We start from the raw sequence: 12,544 nt of genomic DNA on the forward strand, positions 1-12,544 counted from the left end.
TATTTGACTCCAACAAATGAGTTCAGCAAGTTCAAATAAGACTAAACTGAATCATACTGCTACCAAAAGTAGTTTGATCCACGGTTGAAGTTCACAGAAAAGAATGAAAACACACTTTTATTTCTCACATTACCACTACTTCCTGTCTTTGTTTTCTGCTGGTGGACAACTGACCCACCGCCACCTATTGGTCCGTTTTTTGCTTAGAAAATTGAACTGATAAGAGTTACACTGACCCATTCACTGCTAGCTACAAAGTTAGCAATTAAACACAAAGGCTGTCACCCTCCCCCTCGTGAAGTTGCGTGCCGTGTGCATGACACCGTCAACACTGCACTAGCTCAGAGAGGCTATCGTTACGTTAGCTGCTGCTGGTCTTGCCGTGGGATTAACTGTACTAATAAAACCGTTAACACCGCGGCCACGCTGCTAACCGCTAATCAGAGCTAGCTCGTTGCCAACCGAGCCTTCAGTTCTGCGTGCCTGTATCCATTAACTGCATGTATGGACTCGAGCCTGAGCAAAACCCTTCATTTTATTACAATGGCTGTAAAAGTTTTAAACTTCAACTCAGAATTGTTTGAATGACAGATCAGCTCAAGGTACGGTGTAGCGTTAGCGTGCTAAGTTGATGCTTTCTCTGCAGAGTGCAGACTGATTTGCTCTCGTGAGTCATCAAATCGAGACCAAACCGCAGCCTTTGCGATTAGGAAATCGCGTTTTAACATATTGCGATATTATCGCAAATGCAATTAATCGTTCAGCCCTAATGCCAAGTTGGCTATGTTTGCAATTGAGTGATTTTTTTACCACTTTGCCTACTCACCAGTATGTGTGGTCTATTATTGGTAATGACTGAAAGGATGTAGCTGGTCTGTGGACCAGCGGAGTTATTTCTAGAGGAGAAGGAGGTTATTGGAGAGGGCGTCTGGAAAGTGTATTTTCGGGATGCAAACCGTCAGTCATAACTGTCTGCAGGGCATGCTGTTTGTCACATAGCATCTGGCTGCCGCCTGCATTGGGGTGAATCCCATCCCTGCTAAACAGGGAGCCACGTTCTCAAAACAGATTCAAATTGTCAATGAAACCTATGTTGTGACGGTTACTGGTAATCTGAAGCCAGGTGTCGAGGTCGAGAAATCTGCTAAAAAGTTCTTTTCTGCAACCTAGAGAGGGAAGTGGGCCCGAAATAAAAACCGGCATCTCAGTGCTCTTTGAAGTGTCTAAGTGTTAAGATTTTTCCTTGTGCGCTCACTTTCACAGTGGGACCTGTAACTGTGTCCACAGTGGACCACGATACGTTTGATGGACGTTGGGAATGAGGGTATCGGGTCCACAGTTTTTAGCCAAGATGTCTGCAACATTGGTTCCTGGAAAGCAGTGTGTGACTGCATTAGAAAAAGTATGCGTCGGGTGATGCAGTCACCAATAATTGTCAACAGAGCATCCTTGGTTTTCAGATCCTCTGAAAGATGCCGAACTTCTTCCCTGAGGTCAGCAATTTCTTTGTCTTTAAATAGTGAGTTAATCCTGCGGGGAAGAGGGGACTCGCCAGGTGTATATGGAGCCAGGTAGCTAGGAGCTCTTAGCTTAGCTCCTGATCCAGCTCCGTAACAGCAAAAGTACGCAACAATTTACAGGCGTTCATATGTAGCCTGCTTTCCCCAGTATTCAGTTTGAGTTAACGTTATTTCAGACTGAATCAAGCTGTCAGCTAGCGATTAGCTGAATTAGCGGTTAACTAAACTAACGTTAGCTTCCCGGTGGATGCTAATAGTACCCTCCGTCGATTCTTGCGTCGGGCTTTGTTTAGTCCTGACGGACTTGTTCAGCTCAGCGTCTTTTCTCTTCAGCTCGGTGATCTCCAGCTTCTCCTGAAGCTTTCTGACTCAACTCACTTCACCTGATCTGCAGTGCAGAGGTTTCTGCTGCTAGATAAGCCCATGTATTTCTGTCAGTCTCCACTGCTGAACCAGCCGCAACCGGCTCGGTTAGTCTCTCCAGAGTCTCACCGCTCAGCGGCTCCGGTTTGGTCACAATAATCCTGTAACTCACGGAGGGAGAGGTGAAAATGTTTGTCTCGGTTAAGGAGCAAACCGTATTTTATCAGCTCCCCGGTCTTTCAAAGCCATTGTGTAACAAAAGATTTCACCTATTTGACAGCCTATAAAAGTAACATGTCACCTGATATGTCAGTAAGGAAGGTAAGCTGTTGATTAAAGGCTTTCCTGCAACGTGACTTACAGTTACTGGAAATCAAAAGCTAGTCAAAGTTTAGGTTTCTAATTGATGGCCATGAAACAAATGTTGATGTTTGATTTTCACTCTTTACGGTCCCTCAGACATGAAAACAAAATGAAGGACTGGTGATGGGTGAAATGCTGATTGCACGGCTGTCGCCACCACAGTCTCACTTAACCCTTGCTGTGGCAAACGGTGCTCTTCCACCATGTTGTGGTTTATGGTCCCGGGAAAGAACAACAGAATGTCTCTCTGTGCTTCAAAACAGGAATTATTCAGTCCGAACACGGCTGCGATCCAAACTCTCTCCTCTCTTGCCTTCTCCACAAACAATGAAGTTAGGATTTTGGTTGTGAACTTGTATTTGTAAACAAATACATCAATTTGGGAGGGAAATGAATGAAGAACACATTGCACACACATTTCTGTGATCGTATTGAGGACGTAGCCTAGAGCAACATTGTCTCCTCAGTCAAATAGGTGAGATAGACAGTGCAGAAGGTGTGCGCTGTATGAGCAATCTAACAGCGATGGTGCTTATGGACAATAACAGTGCTCGTGGACAGGTCAGGGTGATATTGTGCTTGGTGATAAATGTTTGTGGGAATAGACATCAAATGTCACATTTAAACGAACAGTTGATCCAAAGTGCTTTACAGGGGAAGGCAGAAACAGTATGCCTTAAAGATACATAATCACATGTGCAAGGTACCATGAATATAGTTAGGCAAAGGTAGCAAGGTTTTTTTTTTTATCCTTTATTTTACTAGGTGATGTCCCATTGAGATAGTCAAATCTCTTTTACAAGGGAGCCCTGGAGCAACCGTAAATAATGTAACATAGAATAAAACAACAATGGAATGTTTGTAAATGTAAAAAGATACGAAAAAGATCAGTTCAGTTCATAGCTCTGAATCTTAAAAAAAAACATTTAGGAATCAAAGAGTTAAAAGGCACATGCACTTCACTTTCTTTTATCTAAGGTATTTCTTCTTGCTGTATTCGTTGCATAGACACAAGCACAGAGATGAATGTTTACTAAAGTGTTGTTCACACTCCAGACCAATAGGTGGTGGTGGGTCAGTTGCCCCCCAGAAACGAACAAAGACAGGAAGTAGTTTTAATGTGAGAAACAGAAGTGTGTTCTTTGTTTCTCTGAATTTCAAACGTAGATCAAACTAGTTTTTGTTGCAGTATGATTTAGCTTGTTCCTATTTAAACTCTCTGTTGGGCTGTTACTAGTTTGTTGGAGTTAAATACATAAAACGGGTGACTTTTGAGTTTGCTTTGAAGTACAGCATTGCATTATGGAAAATATAGATGCCTTTTTTCTCAAGTGAAATGTAAATAATCTTTGTTAGCCTTAGTACAAACATGTTTGTTCTATATTAAATCCTGTAGGTGTTCATGCCTTCTATAGTCTCTGATGTTGGTCATTTGTATATTGTCGGCACCATTAGTCAGCGTGGTGTTTCTGTGAAAGACTCTCCTGACTGTGCCGTGTACAACTCATACTTACCTGGCAGGGGAGATACCATGATCAAGAAGGTGGTTCACCCAGGGCGAGGCTTGGCCATTGCACTCCGGCTGAGCTGACCTCTGCGAATTCCCCAAATGTGGGAATCTCGACTGCATAATTTGTGATAGTGGGGGACTGCGTTCGCGCTCTCCCCTGATAACGTGTTAAATGATAATATACACATCAGAATAATCAGACGAAGCTTTGCTAGAAGATGCTGGATTACATGTAAAGGATCTGGAGAACAGTGGCTCAAAGGGTTTATTTATTAAAAGTAGGAAACATGACATGTAACGTCTGACACTATTAATACAGTAAAATAAGCTCCTGTAACGTTACTATACCCTCACATATTACTTTAAATTAATCCAGTTTCAGTGAATCATCCTCTAATGAATGTGAAATCAGTCATAACATCTCTGTTGTTAATGTGGAATTAAACTGTCAATCAGTGAAGAAAACAAGAATCTGACTATTCTTCCTGTTTTCATAAAGAGAAGCACATAGGTAATTGTTTACTAAAGTGTTGTTCACTCTCCAGACCATTAGGTGGCGGTGGGTCGGTTGTCCACCGGCAGAAAACAAAGACAGGAAGTGGTGGTAATGTGAGAAATAAGTGTTTTCATTCTTTTCTGTGAACTTCAAACGTGAATCAAACTACTTTTAGGTAGCAGTATGATTTAGTTTAGTCTTATTTGAACTTGCTGTTGGGCTGTTACTCATTTGTTGGAGTCAAATACTTTCAACTAGTGACTTTAGCTTCCGATTTGGGGATACAGCATTGCATCATGGGATTTGTGCCCATTTTTCTCAAGTAACATTTAAATAATTGTTTTCAGTCATAGTACAAGCACAAGTTTGTTGTAAATATCGCCACAACCCATCACCAGTTGTACATGAACTCAAATGTTCATTGTTCCTGTTTTATACGGTGACCAAAACAGTAGTTTGGTTGTAGTTAATTACCGACCCATAGGTGAGACGTAGCGTGCGGAGAATGTGGTCCTCTCTGCCGACCCTTTCTCAGTATCGCTTCTCGGCCTTTTGGCTAAGATCAAGTGTAGTATCTGTTCTTATCAGTTTAATATCTGATACGTCCCCTACCCGGGGACCATATATTAAATTGATTTTTGGAACTGGGAGATGGAATAGGGGCTTGCTCCGTCCACTCCACGCATCGACCTGGTATTGCAGTACCTCCAGGAACGGTGCACCCCCCTCTCAATGTTTAACATCAATCTTATTCACATCCTCACGCTGTTGTTGTGGTGGTGGGTACTAGGGCTGGGCGATATATCGATATTAAAAATATATCGATATATTTTTAAATGAGATATGGAATTAGACCATATCGCATATATCGATATAGTTCAAATGTGATCCTTGCTCCCATAGATATATACACAGATGTCGCCTTGAGGTTCTAAACATACGTCAAAACCGCCGCCATCTTGGAACAGGGGTGCGAAGCATTCAGATCAACGCTAAAGATGCCGGACTTTTGTACTGCTTAATTATGTTTGATAGAGGAAATGAAAAGAACAAACAGCAATGAATAACATTTAACAGGTGACAATGTGTTTTATGATTATGTATGCCGCCTTCGACCAGCAATCTGAGCTCCGGCGGCAGCGGGAGGCGGAGAGCTCCGTGGCGGCCGCAGCGTCTCTTCCCCGGGAAAAACACAGCTTTGCCTCGCTGCTGCGGGTCCCCGCTGATCCAAATCGGACCAGCCAAAGACAGAGTGGTGATCGGTAGGATCTTACACGTAGTCCAGGACGACCTGTATGTCGATATCGGGCGGAAAGTTCCAATAAGTTTGCCGGCGGCAGGCGGACGGAGAGAAGCTACAGCGGGCAGCAGAGACCGTCTGCAGCTGCAGGATCTGGAGCTCAGTGCCCGTTAAAATGACATGTAACGCATAAATACATACAGAAATAAATAGTGGAGGAATGAGCCTGGACATTTCAGTCTGTTTTAAACTTCACCTTGAAGCAGAAACTCTTAGTTCAGAAGGGTGAAGTTTCCGTTTGACTCAGATCTGTGAACCGATCATAATAAATATTCTTTGTATTAACACATTAATTAGTTTCTTTGTTTTGTAGTCGATAGTTCATCTTTTAGTTTACTTAAGTGGAAGCAGTATCAAGTGGAAGAATGGGACTATAAACCTAGGCTTACAGGCATGAGGCATTACATTTTGAACAAAGTAGATTATATTAATATCAAAAGCTTAATTGACCTTTGGAACGAATCACAAATATGGAGCTTTGATTTCAAAAAAGGTACTCCTGTTATACAGTATTTAGGTTTACATTTTATTGTTATTTGAACAGCTGAGCATTTAATCATGAACCAGGTGAAGAAACCGGTTTATTATTTATTTGATTTTGCAACTGTCTCTATGAAACTACTTGTGACATGTCATATTTGATTTTGGCTTTGACTGAACATTTGCTCTCACTTTGCGGAAAAAAATATCGGGATATATATCGTATATCGATATTCAGCCAAAATATATCGGGATATGACTTTTGGTCCATATCGCCCAGCCCTAGTGGGTACATTTTAAGTGTAATATAAGTGCTCTGGTGTTGTTATTGTTGTTTTAAGAGAAGGAGGTTGCAAAGTGGAGACATGATTTAAATGCCTGTCGCTGTAAAGTCCAACCAGTGACTGTTGAGAAGGAGATTGTTAAAATAAATGTGCTGTCCTTTGCACTCACTGCTTGTAGATTCTTGATGTAGTTGGTTAGTTTTTGTAGTTTTGAAATGAACTGTCTGTTCAGTCTGATAATTAGGTTAGCTCATTCCCCAAAAGTGAGAATCCTTTCTGCATAATTTCTGCTGCTGTTTCCCAGTCGGCTTTCATTTAAGTTATTTCTCATTGCTGTATACGTTGCATAGACACAAGCACAGGGATGAATGTTTACTAAAGTGTTGTTCACACTCCAGACCAATAGGTGGTGGTGGGTCAGTTGCCCCCCAGAAACAAACAAAGACAGGAAGTGGTTTTAATGTGAGAAACAGAAGTGTGTTTTTATGTTTCTCTGAATTTCAAACGTGGATCAAACTAGTTTTTGTTGCAGTATGATTTAGCTTGTTCCTATTTAAACTCTCTGTTGGGCTGTTACTAGTTTATTGGAGTTAAATACATAAAACGGGTGACTTTGGAGTTTGCTTTTGATTTGAAGATGCAGCATTGCATTATGGGAAATATAGATAAGTTATTTCTCGAGTGAAGTGTAAATAATCTTTGCTAGCCTTGGTACAAACATGTTTCTTCTGTATTAAATCCTGTAGATGTTCATGCCTTCTGTAGTCTCTGATGTTGGTCATTTGTATATTGTCGGCACCATTAGTCAGCGTGGTGTTTCTGTGAAAGACTCTCCTGACTGTGCCGTGTACAACTCATACTTACCTGGCAGGGGAGATACCATGATCAAGAAGGTGGTTCACCCAGGGCGAGGCTTGGCCATTGCACTCCGGCTGAGCTGACCTCTGCGAATTCCCCAAATGTGGGAATCTCGACTGCATAATTTGTGATAGTGGGGGACTGCGTTCGCGCTCTCCCCTGATAACGTGTTAAATGATAATATACACATCAGAATAATCAGACGAAGCTTTGCTAGAAGATGCTGGATTACATGTAAAGCATCTAGTAGTGATGGCGAGCTGAAGCTTTCTGAACCGGTGATGCTTTTAATCCAACTGTATTGAAAAAAGGTTCAATACTCAAAGCTTCAGAACTATGAGGACATCTGGTGGGGAAGTTAAGGATAGCATTGTGTCACAAACTGTTTCACAGATAGCCATGAATATCTGAGTCGAAGATGAATACATTTTGAGTATGAATTCATGGATAAATAAATAATTACATAAATAACTAAACGTATTTGGGACCTTGCATAAATAAAAATGCAATTGCCTTCTCCACAAACAATAAAGTTAGGACTTTGGTTGTGAGCTTGTCTTGTATTTGTAAACAAATACATCAATTTGGGAGGGAAATGAATGAGGAACACATTGTACACACATTTCTGTGATTGTATTGAGGAAGTAGCCTAGAGCAACATTGCCTCCTCAGCCAAATAGGTGAGATAGACAGTGCAGAAGGTGTACGCTGTATGAGCAATCTAACAGTCTGACATGTAGTCTACTGCCAGTGTGGTGTTCATAGAAATAGTTTGAGTCGATTGATTGGGGCAGTGCTTTGACAGTGGCAAGGACATACTTTGGGACAGTGAAAGTGCTTGTGACAGTTAACAAACAGCGATGGTGCTTATGGACGATAACGGTGCTCGTGGACAGGTCAGGGTGATATTATTGTGCTTGGTGACTAATGTTTGTGGGAATAGACATCAAATGTCATTTTTATTCAGAAACAGAACTTTCTCCACTGTTCCAGAGATGAGCCGATTTCTTTTCTTACCTCCAATAAACTGTCTACTCGCTATGAACTTTCTATGAACTCTCTACTCGCTATAATAATCTCTATATTCACTAACTCTCCTACTGCAACAACCCACAAATACGCGCCCCGTGTAGCACTGTTTTTAAAGCTTTGAATTCAACTTTGTGTTTGTGTGTGTGTGAGAGAAACGAAGCTTCGGACGTCACTGGTTACGGGATTATCTCAAAATGAATCAAGCTCCTATACAAAGCTTCATTTCAAATTGGTTCATTTCTTCTATACATGCCTCGAAGCAGGAGGTTCACAGGTACCGTCACTATTGTGGGTACATTTTATTATATAGGTGTAATAGAAGTGCTATGGTATTGTTTTAAGAACAGGAGGTTGCAAAGTGGAGACATGTTTTGATGCCTGTCACTGTAAAATGAATCAAACCAGTAACTGTAGAGAGAGAGGAGGAGATTGTTAAAAGAAATGTGCTGTTCTTTTCACTCATTCTTGATCTCAATAGAAACTTGATGTTTGTTAGTTTTATTTCACTGTAGTTTTGAAATGAACGGTCTGTTCAGTCTGATAATTAGGTTAGCTCATTCCCCAAAAGTGAGAATCCTTTCTGCATAATTTCTGCTGCTGTTTCCCAGTCGGCTTTCATCTAAGTTATTTCTTCTTGCTGTCTTCGTTGCATAGACACAAGCACAGAGATGAATGTTTACTAAAGTGTTGTTCACACTCCAGACCAATAGGTGGTGGTGGGTCAGTTGCCCCCCAGAAACGAACAAACACAGGAAGTGGTTCTAATGTGAGAAACAGAGCTGTGTTTATTTTTCTCCAAATTTCAAACGTGGATAAAACTACTTTTTGTCGCTGTATGATTTAGCTTGTTCATATTTAAACTCTGTTGGGCTGTTACTAGTTTGTTGGAGTTAAATACATAAAACGGGTGACTTTTGATTTGAAGATATAGCATTGCATTATGGGAAATATAAATGCGTTATTTCTCAAGTGAAGTGTAAATAATATTTGTCAGACTTAGTGTAAACATGTTTCTTCTGTATTAAATCCTGTAGATGTTCATGCCTTCTATAGTCTCTGATGTTGGTCATTTGTATATTGTCGGCACCATTAGTCAGCGTGGTGTTTCTGTGAAAGACTCTCCTGACTGTGCCGTGTACAACTCATACTTACCTGGCAGGGGAGATACCATGATCAAGAAGGTGGTTCACCCAGGGCGAGGCTTGGCCATTGCACTCCGGCTGAGCTGACCTCTGCGAATTCCCCAAATGTGGGAATCTCGACTGCATAATTTGTGATAGTGGGGGACTGCGTTCGCGCTCTCCCCTGATAACGTGTTAAATGAAAAACTCAACTTACATCATATACAGCAGATACTCTGTTAGGAGAGGCTGGATTACATAGTAAAGCAACTGTGGTACAGTACAGCTACGGGTTTGATATTTACTGTTGTGCTGCTGAACAAGATTCAGTAAATGAGGCGTAAATGTGTACCAGCTGCAGTTATGTGTTATGTCCACTAGAGACGGTTCGAGCTCCATTCATTTTGAAATTGAAGACAGCACACATTAACCACAGAGAGATCTTTCAACAGTCTTTAAAGTGTTAACACTGAAAAGCGGTTGTATTTTAACGTGAAAACTCATTCTCCCCTTTTAAATCTAAATTAGTTTTTCCAGTTCAGACAGCTTTTGTAGCTTTCTAGCGTTCTTATGATTGTTTCTTTTTTTTCCTCTTTTCTTTGTATTTGTTATTGGTAGAGAAGTAACGATACACTCAACTCAAGATTCAATACAATTCACGATTTTAAGTTCAATAGGGATGTAACTAGGGCTGGGCGATATATCGATATTAAAAATATATCGATATATTTTTAAATGAGATATGGAATTAGACTATATCGCATATATCGATATAGTTCAAATGTGATCCTTGCTCCCATAGATATATACACAGATGTCGCCTTGAGGTTCTAAACATACGTCAAAACCGCCGCCATCTTGGAACAGGGGTGCGAAGCATTCAGATCAACGCTAAAGATGCCGGACTTTTGTACTGCTTAATTATGTTTGATAGAGGAAATGAAAAGAACAAACAGCAATGAATAACATTTAACAGGTGACAATGTGTTTTATGATTATGTATGCCGCCGACCAGCAACCTGAGCTCCGGCGGCAGCGGGGAGGCGGAGAGCTCCGTGGCCGGCCGCAGCGTCTCTTCCCGGGAAAAACACAGCTTTGCCTCGCTGCTGCGCGGTCCCCGCTGATCCAAATCGGACCAGCCAAAGACAGAGTGGTGATCGGTAGGATCTTACACGTAGTCCAGGACGACCTGTATGTCTATCGGCGGAAAGTTCCAATAAGTTTGCCGGCGGCAGGCGGACGGAGAGAAGCTACAGCGGGCAGCAGAGACCGTCTGCAGCTGCAGGATCTGGAGCTCAGTGCCCGTTAAAATGACATGTAACGCATAAATACATACAGAAATAAATAGTGGAGGAATGAGCCTGGACATTTCAGTCTGTTTTAAACTTCACCTTGAAGCAGAAACTCTTAGTTCAGAAGGGTGAAGTTTCGTTTTGACTCAGATCTGTGAACCGATCATAATAAATATTCTTTGTATTAACACATTAATTAGTTTCTTTGTTTTGTAGTCGATAGTTCATCTTTTAGTTTACTTAAGTGGAAGCAGTATCAAGTGGAAGAATGGGACTATAAACCTAGGCTTACAGGCATGAGGCATTACATTTTGAACAAAGTAGATTATATTAATATCAAAAGCTTAATTGACCTTTGGAACGAATCACAAATATGGAGCTTTGATTTCAAAAAAGGTACTCCTGTTATACAGTATTTAGGTTTACATTTTATTGTTATTTGAACAGCTGAGCATTTAATCATGAACCAGGTGAAGAAACCGGTTTATTATTTATTTGATTTTGCAACTGTCTCTATGAAACTACTTGTGACATGTCATATTTGATTTTGGCTTTGACTGAACATTTGCTCTCACTTTGCGGAAAAAAATATCGGGATATATATCGTATATCGATATTCAGCCAAAATATATCGGGATATGACTTTTGGTCCATATCGCCCAGCCCTAGATGTAACTGTACACAAAAGTCACGGGTCGGTACTTACCTCGGTTTTGAAGTCATGGTTCGGTTCATTTTCATTTACAGTAAGGGGGGAAAAAATGCAAAACTTCCAACAAGTAAAGCAAAGAAGCAAAAAAATTGCTTGTTTAGTATGAACTTTTGTAAATAACAATCAGTTTACAATTTTCCAGTTTGGAAAATAACTCAGAAATGAAACTGACTATTTGTGTGACTTCCTGTTGTGTTCTTTTTGCCGTACCGTCCGACGGCTGATAATAAAATAAAGGCTTTAAAACCAAATACTACATCCGGAAATGTTTCAGGAGTAATGTGATCCGGAAATGGGGATAGCAACTGCAGTGTTTGCTGGGTTTTGGCACTTTTCAGTTTGAATTATCCACGATGCAGAGCCAGTAAAGACTTTGGGGACAGTCCGCGCATTCTCATAGCTGCTACAGAGTTAGCGTGACTGTCTACACATTCTTACGGCAAGTTCATTTTTATACATCACACTGTGTGTGTGTGTGTGTGTGTGTGTGTGTGTGTGTGTGACAACCAGCGTACGCAAGCTTTTCATGCATACTTGTTTATATATGAGGCCCCAGGTCATTAAGTCAGGCGACGATGTCTCTGCCCTCAGGTGGCGTGGAAGTGGTCTGGCCGGCTGGTTCGGATCACGTGAGAGCTAGCAAGTGGTCTGCCATAATTTAGTCTTCTGAGGTATGACCCCATCCAGAACAGTGTCATAGCTGCAGTCTTGGGATTTCTGGATGGGGCCGTGGCTGCAGTTATGTGGATTGCTGAATATCTGTCACGTTTCTTTTCAATCGTTCCCCCACGAAAAAACAAAACAAAAAATGGCTCGTTCAGGTCTAAGATTACTTTTCTGTGTGTGATGAAAACCAAGCTGAGTAAAAGCAAAGGTAAAATCACTGCTTTGATAATTAAAACCTTTCCTTCTAATGTCAGTCCTCTAAGTCTCCAGTACTCTAGTCTCTGCCTAACTTTCCCTACCATGTCTAACCAATTTGTTTTCCCTCCCCCCTGCTTATCAAATTTGACCCCAAGTATTTTGTGCTCTGTCTGGGTCACAGTCAGGCGGAGTCCTGCCGTCTCAGTCGCTGTCCACAGTACATAAAAGTGTGCTTGGGTCATGCTTCTGTTGAGCTTTGACCCAGAGGCCCGTCTGTCAAGTCCAGTGTCCTGTTGACATTTGTATTTGTAATTATAAGATAAGAAATAACATATTACAAGAAGTTTGG

At 41.2% G+C, this 12,544-nt stretch overlaps 4 non-coding genes across 4 annotated transcripts; all 4 read left to right on the forward strand.

Moving 5' to 3' along the window:
* The first annotated feature begins 3,752 nt into the window (after positions 1-3,752).
* On the forward strand, positions 3,753-3,916 carry LOC114553422 (U1 spliceosomal RNA). Its single transcript, XR_003692334.1, has one exon. It is a non-coding gene; the product is annotated as a U1 spliceosomal RNA (small nuclear RNA).
* An 872-nt stretch (positions 3,917-4,788) lies between these two features.
* Positions 4,789-4,979, forward strand: LOC114553405 (U2 spliceosomal RNA). The gene has a single exon (XR_003692317.1). It is a non-coding gene; the product is annotated as a U2 spliceosomal RNA (small nuclear RNA).
* Positions 4,980-7,172: 2,193 nt separating this feature from the next.
* Positions 7,173-7,336, forward strand: LOC114553423 (U1 spliceosomal RNA). Its single transcript, XR_003692335.1, has one exon. It is a non-coding gene; the product is annotated as a U1 spliceosomal RNA (small nuclear RNA).
* A 2,014-nt stretch (positions 7,337-9,350) lies between these two features.
* LOC114553396 (U1 spliceosomal RNA) lies at positions 9,351-9,514 on the forward strand. The gene has a single exon (XR_003692308.1). It is a non-coding gene; the product is annotated as a U1 spliceosomal RNA (small nuclear RNA).
* Positions 9,515-12,544: the final 3,030 nt, after the last annotated feature.

The sequence above is a fragment of the Perca flavescens genome, chromosome 3 (genome assembly GCF_004354835.1).
Source record: "Perca flavescens isolate YP-PL-M2 chromosome 3, PFLA_1.0, whole genome shotgun sequence".
NCBI classification, from domain to species: Eukaryota; Metazoa; Chordata; class Actinopteri; order Perciformes; family Percidae; genus Perca; species Perca flavescens.